Source organism: Pipistrellus hanaki (genome assembly GCF_964339955.1).
Source record: "Pipistrellus hanaki genome assembly, chromosome: 1".
Classification (NCBI taxonomy): Eukaryota; Metazoa; Chordata; class Mammalia; order Chiroptera; family Vespertilionidae; genus Pipistrellus; species Pipistrellus hanaki.
Window position 1 is genome coordinate 71,089,239 of NC_140503.1, and position 12,339 is coordinate 71,101,577.

Here is a 12,339-nt window from a genome sequence, read left to right on the forward strand (position 1 = left end):
TGAGGCGATTGAAATAGGAATTTTTAGGGGTGAAATAGGTAGACTTAGGGAATTTTTTAAATTAAGGGGGTCCATGGATGAAACATAGGGTTACAGAGCTACAAAGGTTACATTTCCATAAGATAAGGTAACTGGGGGTAGCCAAAGGTCTATATTTACAAAATAAAGGAGGGCCTCACATATCCATGTGAGGTTTGACCTTAGAGGTCAGGAGTTGCAATAGTGACCAAATCACAGGGGAATAGTGGCCAATCAGAGGGGATATCGAAGCACAAAAACTGCAGCCTTTATAAACTTGGGAAAAAAGAAACTCGGTGGGATTCTTTTCCCTTCCTTACGTGAGAGTCTGTACTTGTTTTTCAATTAACTTCCACCTTTGCCTTACCATCTCCTGCTGTGGATTCATTTTTTGATTCCCAAGAACAAAGAATCTGGGGGAGCCATCCTGCCCAGGTGAACACCATGTGTTCCAGTCCAAAATTCCCTTATTATTCTTATGCTTAGTGAAATAAACAATCACAGAAAGGCAAATACTATATGATTCTACTTATATGAGGTACTTAAGAGTAACCAAAGTCATAGAGACAGAAAATATAATGGTGATTGCCAGATGCTGGAGGAAGGGGAGAATGAGGAGTATTATTTAATGGGCATAGAGTTTCAGATTTATGAGATGAAAGGACTTATGGGGATGGATGCTGGTGATGGTTGCACAACAACATGAATGTATTAAATGCAACAGAATTGTACAAAGAGAGAAATGACACATTGAGTCCTATGTTTCAAAAAGGAAAATCTGATAGGAGTATGGATGAGGATGGGGATAACAAAAGGATCAGGAAGGGAGAGAGACATTCCTGAGATGGAGTGAACAGAATTATTGCTGGAAGGAAACACAGACAATCCACAGAGATTCACACCAAGTGCTTGGGAGGATAACTTTGTCTTGATTTAAGCAAAGCAACCCTGAATGCCTAGTGGAATGAAGCAAATGGATGAAGAGTGATGGGATGGCACTCTGCTGGCTTTCCTAAATTTGCCTGAAATAATCCACTCTTCTCCTATATAGATTGAGAATTTATTCCTCATATTTATTTGTGTAGAATGTGCTTTCTTTTGAGAGATGGGTTAGAAAAGTGTAAGACAATTCTGGCCAATATACTGAGGTTAAATATAGCACCAGAAGCTCTTCATAACAGATTTACATCCAATTAAACTGAAACTAACACCTACTTGTTGAATGTTTGCCACATGCAGCAGTAGCTTTAAAGAGTGGCAGCAACAAAGATGAAGGTAGTTCCTTAGTCTATGGTTACTATGGTTACTTATTTTCACTTGCAGCCCCTCGACTTGCTGTTATTCTCTTCAGAGCAGACTTCACTTCCTGGTTCCTCAGTGTATAGATGAGGGGGTTCAGTAATGGGGTGACAACAGTGTAAAACACAGCTACCACTCCATCCAGGGGACTCGTGGAGCCTGGCCTGAGGTAGATGAAAACACAGGGGACATAGTAGACTGTGACCACAGTTATATGGGAGCCACAGGTGGAGAAGGCCCGCCGCCGCCCATCAGCAGTGCGTATCTTCAGGATGGCATGGACTATGTTGGCATAGGAGAGCAGAATCAACATGAAGCAACTGGAAGCCATCATCCCAATGTCCACAAAGGTCACGAGCTCATTGACACTTGTGTCAGCACAGGCCAGTCTCAATACTGCAGGGATGTCACAGAAAAAATAATCCACCTGGTTGGGCCCACAGTAGGGCAGGCGGAAAGTCAAGATGGCTTGGATAGAGCCATGGATGGAGCCAGCCACCCAAGCTCCAGACACAAGGATGGCACATAACTTACCATTCATGAGCATGGGGTAGTGCAGAGGCCGGCATATTGCCAGGAACCTGTCGTAGGCCATCAAGGTGTAGAGGAAGCACTGGGTGCTGCCCAGGAAGTGAAAGGCATATAACTGAGCCACACAACCACCAAATGGGATGGCCTTGCTGGAGGGAGTGAAATTTAGAATAATTCGAGGAACAATGACTGAGGAGAGCCACATGTCCAGGAATGAGAGCACACCCAGGAGGATGTACATGGGGCGAGCATGGAGCTTTGGGTCAGCCCACACGGTGAGCAGAATGAGCAGGTTCCCCAGCTGAGTGAGGATGTAAATGATGGAGAAGACCAGGAAAAGGAAGATCCTCAGATTTTGGGGGTGAGGTAAGCCCAGGAGAATGAAATCTGTCACCATGGTGTTCAGGGATGTGTTTTCGGTGTTTTCCATGTTCTTCCTGCAGTCTGCTAAGATGAATGGTGAAGTCAGACATGGGAAATACAACACAAGGAGGTGGTAAGATGACCCGAGTCTAGGAGGTAAACAAAGGATTTCTATATTTTAAGTGGAAAGCATTTGCCACCAATTATCTAGGTTTGTTTGGCAAGACAAGTCCTTAGAGGCTGCTTACTTTCTAGCTGCCCTGAAAAGCACCTACCATGGGAAACACTACATACAAGTGTTGAAAGCCAAGGCACTATCTATACTAATAAAAGGGTAATATGCTAATTAGACCAGATGTTTTCTGGATATCCATCCGGACGTCATTCCAGACAAAGCCATGGTGGTGGGGGCTGAGGCAGAGGCAGTTAAGGGTGATCAGGTTGGCAGGGGAGGGCAGTTAGGGGTGACCAGACCGGTAGGGGAGGACAGTTAGAGGCAACCAGGCCAGCGGGGTGGGGGCAGTTAGGGGTAATCAGGTCAGCAGGCAGAAGTAGTTAGGGATAACCAGGAAGGTAGGGGAGCAGTTAGGGGCAATCAGAAAGGTGGGGGAGCAGTTAGGGGTGATCATGCTGGCAGGGGAGGGTTGTTAGGGAAAACCAGGCCGGTAGGAGAGGGCAGTTAGGTATAAAGTGACCAGACGTCCCGCTTTTGGTGGGACAGTACCGATTTTTAACAATTTGTCCCGCATCCCATGGCGTTTTAAAACAGTCTCGGTTTTTTTGTTTTAAAAACAGTTCCGATTTTGGAAAATCAGCAGGCAGAGGCAGTTAGGAAGAATCAGGCAGGCAGGGGAGCAGTTAGGGGCAATCAGACAGGCAGGAGAGCAGTTAGGGGTGATCAGGCAGGCAGGTAGTCGAGCGGTTAGGAGCCAGTGGTCCCAGATTGCAAGAGAAATGTCTGACTGCCAGTTTAGGTATCAATCGGACATCCCTCAGGGGTCCCGGATTGAAGAGGGTGCAGGCCAGGCTAAGGGAACCCCCTCCATGTACAAAATATGTGCATGGGGCCTCTAGTCTGTAATAATAAAAGGTTAATATGCTAATTAGACCAGATATCTTCTGGATGTCATTCTGGACTTCCTTCCTGACAAAGCCGGGGTCGGAGGGAAGCCAGCCTGGGTCCTGGGTCCTGGGTGTCGGAGGGAAGCTGGTGCTGGCAGCTGGGGGAAGGAAAGCCCACTCTTGCACAAATTTTCGTGCATTGGGCCTCTAGTTAATAATAACAGTGTTAGTGCATTTGATGGGTCTTTGCCTAAAGGGGAATCACAGAGAAGTGGGCTTTGGTGTCACGGAGCAGTGCCATTTCTAATTATTGGTCTGTGACCTATCCTTAAAATGTCTCCTTTGATGATAAACAAGAATCTTTGTGATTTGACCCTTGCATATTTCTAGTCTTTTTCCTTTGGTTCCCTCAGAGCACCACACCCTCCTTCTTTCTGTACCTGGAGTTTCCTTATTCATCATAACAGCCTCATTCCTCAGGATTCTCTTTGGCTGCCGCCTGCTTTGGGAAGAATTTTCCTTTAGAAAACAGTCTTCTGTGAGATAAGAGTTTATATTATAGAAGTCAGTTACAGTACAGTGTGATAAGAGCTATTTGCTTAAATGCTCATTGGTTTCTTCTACTAGGTTACAAACTCATTTAGAACAAAACTATGGTCTATTTTGTTCTTTTTATGTTTCTGCAGCACCTGCCTTAGTGTTTGGCAATAGTAAGTTAATTAATAAATATTCATTAGCTGATTGACTGAATTTTGCCAGTTCCCATTAATTCTGCATCCTGGTGCCCTCTGTGATCACATTTCTCATGCTTTATGTCACATATATTTCAGCAATTGAGTCTATTCCCAGAGTAAACAAAGTCCAAGGCATTATACATGCTTTTCATTTGCTCTAGAATATTACTTAAATTTATTGAGTGACCAAAGTTGTTTAATAGTTTTGATGTTTTGGATTATAATAACATATATTAGTATCGGGTTTGACCTTTAGTATGCTGTTATTTTAAGATCTTATTTGCCTTCCAACAGATTAAATTCTTAAAAATGCTTTAAAGGTATTAAACATCTGAGTCAGATGTTATTTAAAAACTACCTTTGATTAATAGTTTATCCCAAAAGAAATTTCCATATTAACAGTTTCTTTTGTATTTTTACTTGTTCCTTAAATTAAACCATCTTATAATTCATAAGAAACAATAAAGATTAAAATATATTTAGATTAAACTTTAATTAAACAAATATGAACATTAATAGATCCATGACTAAATATACACTTTTATAAACACTAATCTCAAACATACTTAATCTTCATTATTATTTAACCTTCAAGTAAGTTGACTAAGTGTGGTTATCACTGAGAAAAGAAGGGTGAAGTATGCCATACTTGTGTTTGCTCAGTAATGCTGAGTCTGATGCATCACTTATATCTGTACTTATATTGAATTGGAAATTAAGTCTTTGCTCTTGGCTTTATTTCCTCCCTCAAATTGGGAAAATAAAAAACAAATGTTTAAAATTCAACTCAAAGAAGAAAGTTCCCAACTCTGGAGAGAGCCAATTTAATTAAAAATTAATATGCCTAACTTATTAACTCTGTGAACAGAGGCTCAGTAAGGTAAGGAAGAAGATGGGGGAAAAAGATAGACTAAATACAATTTTTGACAAAGTTACTGAAACTTCTAAAGACTAGAAATGAAGTCTTTTCTCCTGTTGAGAATTGACCTGGCTTTAGGAATGCTTCCTTTCTTGGACTCACATGAACACAGCAGCCAAACCTTGGAGGAGATTGTTCTTTCTCAGGTAGAATAGCACAGCAGGCGAAGCAAGTGTCTTTCAGAGCATCTCTAGGCTTGTGATGATGCTGGATCTCTGCTTTGGAGTGGAATTAAAATCTTCCAGGGGATCTACACATAGACTGTTTTAATAATCTATCAGGCCCCTTGCCCTTGGAGGCTCTTTATAGATTGCATTTTCTCTACCTAAGTGGTTTGAATTTTACATCAATTATATTATTGGCTGTATCACCTTTGATAGTCTTTTCTTTAAAAAAAAAAAAAAAAACATTGCCAAGAGATTTATGAAAAACTATTTACCTCTTGAGAGTTCTACCCTGAAACATTTCCCCATGAGACATTCATTCCCTTGATCCTCATTATATTTTGTTTTGACAGTAAGCGGAATAATATTTACGTATCTAGAAAGTATATCCTGAAGAACAACATGATCTTGTTGAATGACCTCCAATTTTTGTGATTCCTTTCTTTAAAATGTTGTGGGATCACATATTTACCCACTTTATTTCCAGAAATACATTGAAAATATACTTAATTTTTGATAATTGAGCTAAACTTCCCCACCATGTTTTGATCTCTCTGAATCTACATAATAAAAGTCTAAGCAAACATTATGGTGAAATGACCAGAACCACCAGTTGCTATGATGCACACTGACCACCAGGGGGAAGATGCTCAATGCAGGAGCTGCCCCCCACAGGGGGAGCACTGCTCAGCCAGAAGCTGGGATCACAGCTTTCCCTACATCTTATTACATATACTTATCTAAATATATAAAAGCCTAAGTGACTGTTCCATTGCTCAACCATTCAACTGTTCCACTGATAGCTATCACATGCACTGACCATCCGGAGGAAGACGCTCAATGCACAGGCATAGAAACATGGAACAGAACAGACTGATGAGTCTTAGGGGGAAGGGAGGAGAGTGAGGGCAGGAAGAGATTAACCAAAGATCTTACACGCATGCTAGAGGCCCAGTGTGGGTCCATTGGCCTGGAGTGCAGGGATTGGGCTGAAACTGAATCTCTGACATCCCCTGAGGGGTCCTGGATTGTAAGTAGGCTCAGGCCAGGCCATGGGACCCCACTGGTTCATGAATCTGTGCACTGGGCCTCAAGTTTCTATATATTTTTTCCCTTTAACTTTGGTTGCTATGGTTTTCTACAAGTTAATTTGGTTCATCCTTTTGGGAAAATAAGAATAAGAGGAACTTAGTGGTAGAAACTAGGAAATAAAGGTAAAGTGAATGATTTTCATGCAAAAATATATTTTATTGAGCATATAATATGTACTAGGCTCTCAGTTTCTGGAGTGCATAACTGAATAAAAGATCTCTGAACTCATGCTAGTGTAGGAGAAATAAACTTGACCCTCATAACTGGACTTCATTGTCTTTAGGAGGAAGAAAACTGAGATGTACCGTGTTTCCCCGAAAATAAGACATCCTCTGAAAATAAGACCTACTTGCAGGTTTCCTTCTGAGTGAAATATAAGGCATCTCCCCGAAAATAAGACCCACCTCCCTCAGGCAAAACATGAGAGATTTGGTCCACTGATTCTGAAAGAAATGGAGTCACAAGAAATTCACCAGGAAATTCAGGATTGGATTGTTATAATGATGTTCCAGAAGATGATGACATGATTGTCATTGAATAAATGAGTAAATTCTTGATACTGTAGGATTCACAGTTTGTCTGGTTTGTGTTGACAACTACCGTACTACCGTACCATATACAGGTAATAAATTTCCTTTATTTTCATTTAACAATAAATGTGTACCGTATTCTTCTTCATGGAAAAATAAGACATCCCCTGAAAATAAGACCAAGCGCATCTTTGGGAGCAAAAATTAATATAAGACACTGTCTTATTTTCAGGGAAATGGTATAAAAACAACGCTGATGTCATGTGGAAGGAGACTTGACTTTGGATGGTGAATGCATAATACAGTATACAGATGATGTATTTTAGAGTTGTACACTTGAAACTTGTATAATTTTATTAACCAATGTCCCCCCAATAAATTAATAAAAAATTTAATAATATGAATTAGTTGTGAGCTGAGTAAGGGCCAGATAATTACAAAACTACAAGTCAAGTTATCCAAAGAATATTTTTAAAAATTATGTTTTTATTGATGTCAGAGAGGAATGTTGAGGGAAAGAAAGATAGAAACATCAATGATGAGAGAGAATCATTGGTCATCTGATCCCTGTATGCCCTGAACTGGGAATCGAACCCACACCCGGGCATGTGTCCTGACCGGGAAGCAAATCGTCACTTCCTGGTTCATAGGTTGATGCTCAAGAACTGAGCCACACCGGCTGGACTATCCAAAGAATCTTAATTTTCAAATTACTCAAAGATATCTGGGTTCATAATGGGAGACTCAGATATAAAAGCAGAATGATACTGAACATTTGAATGGAGAATTTAACACTGAAGCAAATGACTTATGTGCTAAGAGTAAAAATAAAAATTTAAGCACCTCATTGAGATGAGTAGGAAGATAGATTTTAAAAGAGTTCCAGCAAGTAGTAAATGGTCAATGGAAATGAACTATAGAATATCAACTATCTTAAATCAGAAGACATTAAGTTATTGATGTTTTCCTTATTGAGTATGCTATCTTTGTATTTAATTAAATGACTATGAGGAATATTCTTGAGGACTTATGTAGGCTCATTCTGATCTTGTTTTCATACCTATTTCCCCATACAGTTTTAAGTTTTTAAAACCACATGTATTTCAACCACAGAGATTTTCAAGAAGGAGCAACACCTCTCTTTTTTATGTCTGCCAATAGAATTTCTCTCCTCTAGCTGACCTTTTCCCATTTCCACCTTGGTGCTAGAGTTGGAGCAAGTCATTATTAGAGGGTAGGATCCAAGGTATTTAGAATTTCTGTGGTTCAGACTGGGAAGTCAGCTCAACTGTCACATTCAAAGAGCAGTAGTTGTGTAAAGACTCAGGAGTCAGAAACTTCTGAGTTCAACCGTGGCTTCACAGGTGCTCAGGTAAAATCTCAGAGGATAGAAGAAAGGTAGGTTCTCAAGATTAGGAGGAAAGTGTAGTGCATCTGATTCAATGATCTACTGTGTTTAAAGTGAAGCTTCCTGAGCTCTGATTTTTGAACATCTCTCCACCTTGTTCCCTTGGGTATGTAGGAATGAATCTAGCTTTAGTGTCCTTTGACTTGAGACGTTTGGTGCTCTCTGTTATCCTCAGTGTGAGCAAGATAGAACATCCTTGTCCAGTTATTTTCTAGTCCTTGCGGTGTATGTCGAGTTTCCAGAGCCATACTTAGATGTCTGGGGCATGTTCTCACTGTGGCAGTTTAATTCTCTTTAGATCTAGTTCCTGGAAAAAATAACCAAAAGAGTGGTGGTAGAAGATACTCTCATCAACAAGAGTATACCCTATCTCAGGGGTAATTGTTCACTGTTACATATGTAGCTCAGGAAAACCTAGACATCTATAGGGCTGTAGATAAATGTGTCATTACTCTGGAGGAGAGGACTTGGGAAAGTTATGCATCCCTTTTTCTCCTGGCTCTCCTAATTTTCCCCTCTTTTGTCTTATCTGGTCTAGGGGTGGTAAACAGTTTAACTATCAGTAAACCCCAGATTACTCAACTTTTTTGTTGTTGTTCTTGTTTGTTTGTTTGTTTTGTGTGATTCCCCTACTCCTGTATCTTTGTAAATAAAAACCCTCCTCAAATTATCTTGTTTTGAGTGTGCCATATATTTTCTTTTGGGAAATCAGAACCATCCATATGCCTTAAGAGTTATTTGCATGTGTACTCTGGGGTTCAGGGCATTGAAGGAGATCAGTTGGAAGAAATGTAAAGGCCAAGATCCTCATTAAAAAGTTTTTTTCTCTTTGTAAAGAAATTATGAAGGCATAGTTTGACATCTTTTAAGAAAAGTCCTTAAGAAGTTAGACAATATGGATTTATTCCACATAGAGGAGAGAGCTTGGCAGGCAAGTAATGGATCGTAAAGCAGTGAGGATGGAAGAGGAAAGGACAGTAGATATGTCTTGGGAAATAAGGTTTGTTGGGTCCAGATATTTTTTGGACTTTAAATTCCAGATTAAGGAGTCTGGCTTTATTTTACATTCATTGGAGAGTCCTAAAAATTGTATGTTTCAGAAGGATACTTTTGACTGTGATGTGGATGAGAAGGGAAAAGGACAAATGATTATTTAGGAATTAAGAGAGACATTCTAAAAGTAAAGGGGACAGATTTTGATGTCTGAACTCATGGGAAGAGTGAGGGACAGGAAGGGAACATAAATGATCCAGTATTTCAACTTCAAGTACTTTTAAATGTTTATGCCATGCACAAAAAAGAAACAGACTTTATAGAAGTCTAGGGTTTAGGGACAGAAATAATGAAAAAAGGCTAGGCCAAACATTATGTCATTTTTTCCTCTTTTGCATTTTCTGGCATAATATAACTCTGAAGAGGTTGACACATCCTCATTCTATTCAAGCTTTGATAAGGCATTTTGTTATACCACAAAAAAAGGTGGTAGAAGTAACATATTCATATTTCTAAACAAATAATGTAAAACAATTTGAACCAGTTTAATGAGATGAAAAGATTATGAATCCAAAGAGTTCAGAAGTTTCTTCTGAATAGAATTAAATTGAGTTTAATTCCTTAACAGTTTATTGAAGGTTTGCCACATGCTACAGTAGCTCAAAACAGTGGTCCTGACAGTGATGTAGGTAGTTCCTGAGCCTATGGTTACTTATTTTCACTTGCAGCCCCTCGACCTGCTGTTATTCTCTTCAGAGCAGACTTCACTTCCTGGTTCCTCAGTGTATAGATGAGGGGGTTCAGTAATGGGGTGACAACAGTGTAAAACACAGCCACCGCTCCATCCAGGGGACTCGTGGAGCCTGGCCTGAGGTAGATGAAAACACAGGGGACATAGTAGACTGTGACCACGGTTATATGGGAGCCACAGGTGGAGAAGGCCCGCCGCCGCCCATCAGCAGTGCGTATCTTCAGGATGGCATGGACTATGTTGGCATAGGAGAGCAGAATCAACATGAAGCAACTGGAAGCCATCATCCCAATGTCCACAAAGGTCACGAGCTCATTGACACTTGTGTCAGCACAGGCCAGTCTCAATACTGCAGGGATGTCACAGAAAAAATAATCCACCTGGTTGGGCCCACAGTAGGGCAGGCGGAAAGTCAAGATGGCTTGGATAGAGCCATGGATGGAGCCAGCCACCCAAGCTCCAGACACAAGGATGGCACATAACTTACCATTCATGAGCATGGGGTAGTGCAGAGGCCGGCATATTGCCAGGAACCTGTCGTAGGCCATCAAGGTGTAGAGGAAGCACTGGGTGCTGCCCAGGAAGTGAAAGGCATATAACTGAGCCACACAACCACCAAATGGGATGGCCTTGCTGGAGGGAGTGAAATTTAGAATAATTCGAGGAACAATGACTGAGGAGAGCCACATGTCCAGGAATGAGAGCACACCCAGGAGGATGTACATGGGGCGAGCATGGAGCTTTGGGTCAGCCCACACGGTGAGCAGAATGAGCAGGTTCCCCAGCTGAGTGAGGATGTAAATGATGGAGAAGACCAGGAAAAGGAAGATCCTCAGATTTTGGGGGTGAGGTAAGCCCAGGAGAATGAAATCTGTCACCATGGTGTTCAGGGATGTGTTTTCGGTGTTTTCCATGTTCTTCCTGCAGTCTGCTAAGATGAATGGTGAAGTCAGACATGGGAAATACAACACAAGGAGGTGGTAAGATGACCCGAGTCTAGGAGGTAAACAAAGGATTTCTATATTTTAAGTGGAAAGCATTTGCCACCAATTATCTAGGTTTGTTTGGCAAGACAAGTCCTTAGAGGCTGCTTACTTTCTAGCTGCCCTGAAAAGCACCTACCATGGGAAACACTACATACAAGTGTTGAAAGCCAAGGCACTATCTATACTAATAAAAGGGTAATATGCTAATTAGACCAGATGTTTTCTGGATATCCATCCGGACGTCATTCCAGACAAAGCCATGGTGGTGGGGGCTGAGGCAGAGGCAGTTAAGGGTGATCAGGTTGGCAGGGGAGGGCAGTTAGGGGTGACCAGACCGGTAGGGGAGGACAGTTAGAGGCAACCAGGCCAGCGGGGTGGGGGCAGTTAGGGGTAATCAGGTCAGCAGGCAGAAGTAGTTAGGGATAACCAGGAAGGTAGGGGAGCAGTTAGGGGCAATCAGAAAGGTGGGGGAGCAGTTAGGGGTGATCATGCTGGCAGGGGAGGGTTGTTAGGGAAAACCAGGCCGGTAGGAGAGGGCAGTTAGGTATAAAGTGACCAGACGTCCCGCTTTTGGTGGGACAGTACCGATTTTTAACAATTTGTCCCGCATCCCATGGCGTTTTAAAACAGTCTCGGTTTTTTTGTTTTAAAAACAGTTCCGATTTTGGAAAATCAGCAGGCAGAGGCAGTTAGGAAGAATCAGGCAGGCAGGGGAGCAGTTAGGGGCAATCAGACAGGCAGGAGAGCAGTTAGGGGTGATCAGGCAGGCAGGTAGTCGAGCGGTTAGGAGCCAGTGGTCCCAGATTGCAAGAGAAATGTCTGACTGCCAGTTTAGGTATCAATCGGACATCCCTCAGGGGTCCCGGATTGAAGAGGGTGCAGGCCAGGCTAAGGGAACCCCCTCCATGTACAAAATATGTGCATGGGGCCTCTAGTCTGTAATAATAAAAGGTTAATATGCTAATTAGACCAGATATCTTCTGGATGTCATTCTGGACTTCCTTCCTGACAAAGCCGGGGTCGGAGGGAAGCCAGCCTGGGTCCTGGGTCCTGGGTGTCGGAGGGAAGCTGGTGCTGGCAGCTGGGGGAAGGAAAGCCCACTCTTGCACAAATTTTCGTGCATTGGGCCTCTAGTTAATAATAACAGTGTTAGTGCATTTGATGGGTCTTTGCCTAAAGGGGAATCACAGAGAAGTGGGCTTTGGTGTCACGGAGCAGTGCCATTTCTAATTATTGGTCTGTGACCTATCCTTAAAATGTCTCCTTTGATGATAAACAAGAATCTTTGTGATTTGACCCTTGCATATTTCTAGTCTTTTTCCTTTGGTTCCCTCAGAGCACCACACCCTCCTTCTTTCTGTACCTGGAGTTTCCTTATTCATCATAACAGCCTCATTCCTCAGGATTCTCTTTGGCTGCCGCCTGCTTTGGGAAGAATTTTCCTTTAGAAAACAGTCTTCTGTGAGATAAGAGTTTATATTATAGAAGT

General features: G+C 41.8%; 2 pseudogenes across 2 annotated transcripts; both read right to left on the reverse strand.

Annotated features, from left to right (window-relative positions):
* Window positions 1–1,321: 1,321 nt before the first annotated feature.
* On the reverse strand, window positions 1,322–2,321 carry LOC311611217 (olfactory receptor 10G2-like; annotated as a pseudogene). Its single transcript has one exon. The product of its transcript is annotated as an olfactory receptor 10G2-like (transcript).
* A 7,500-nt stretch (window positions 2,322–9,821) lies between these two features.
* On the reverse strand, window positions 9,822–10,821 carry LOC311611231 (olfactory receptor 10G2-like; annotated as a pseudogene). The gene has a single exon. The product of its transcript is annotated as an olfactory receptor 10G2-like (transcript).
* Between the last annotated feature and the right edge of the window lie 1,518 nt (window positions 10,822–12,339).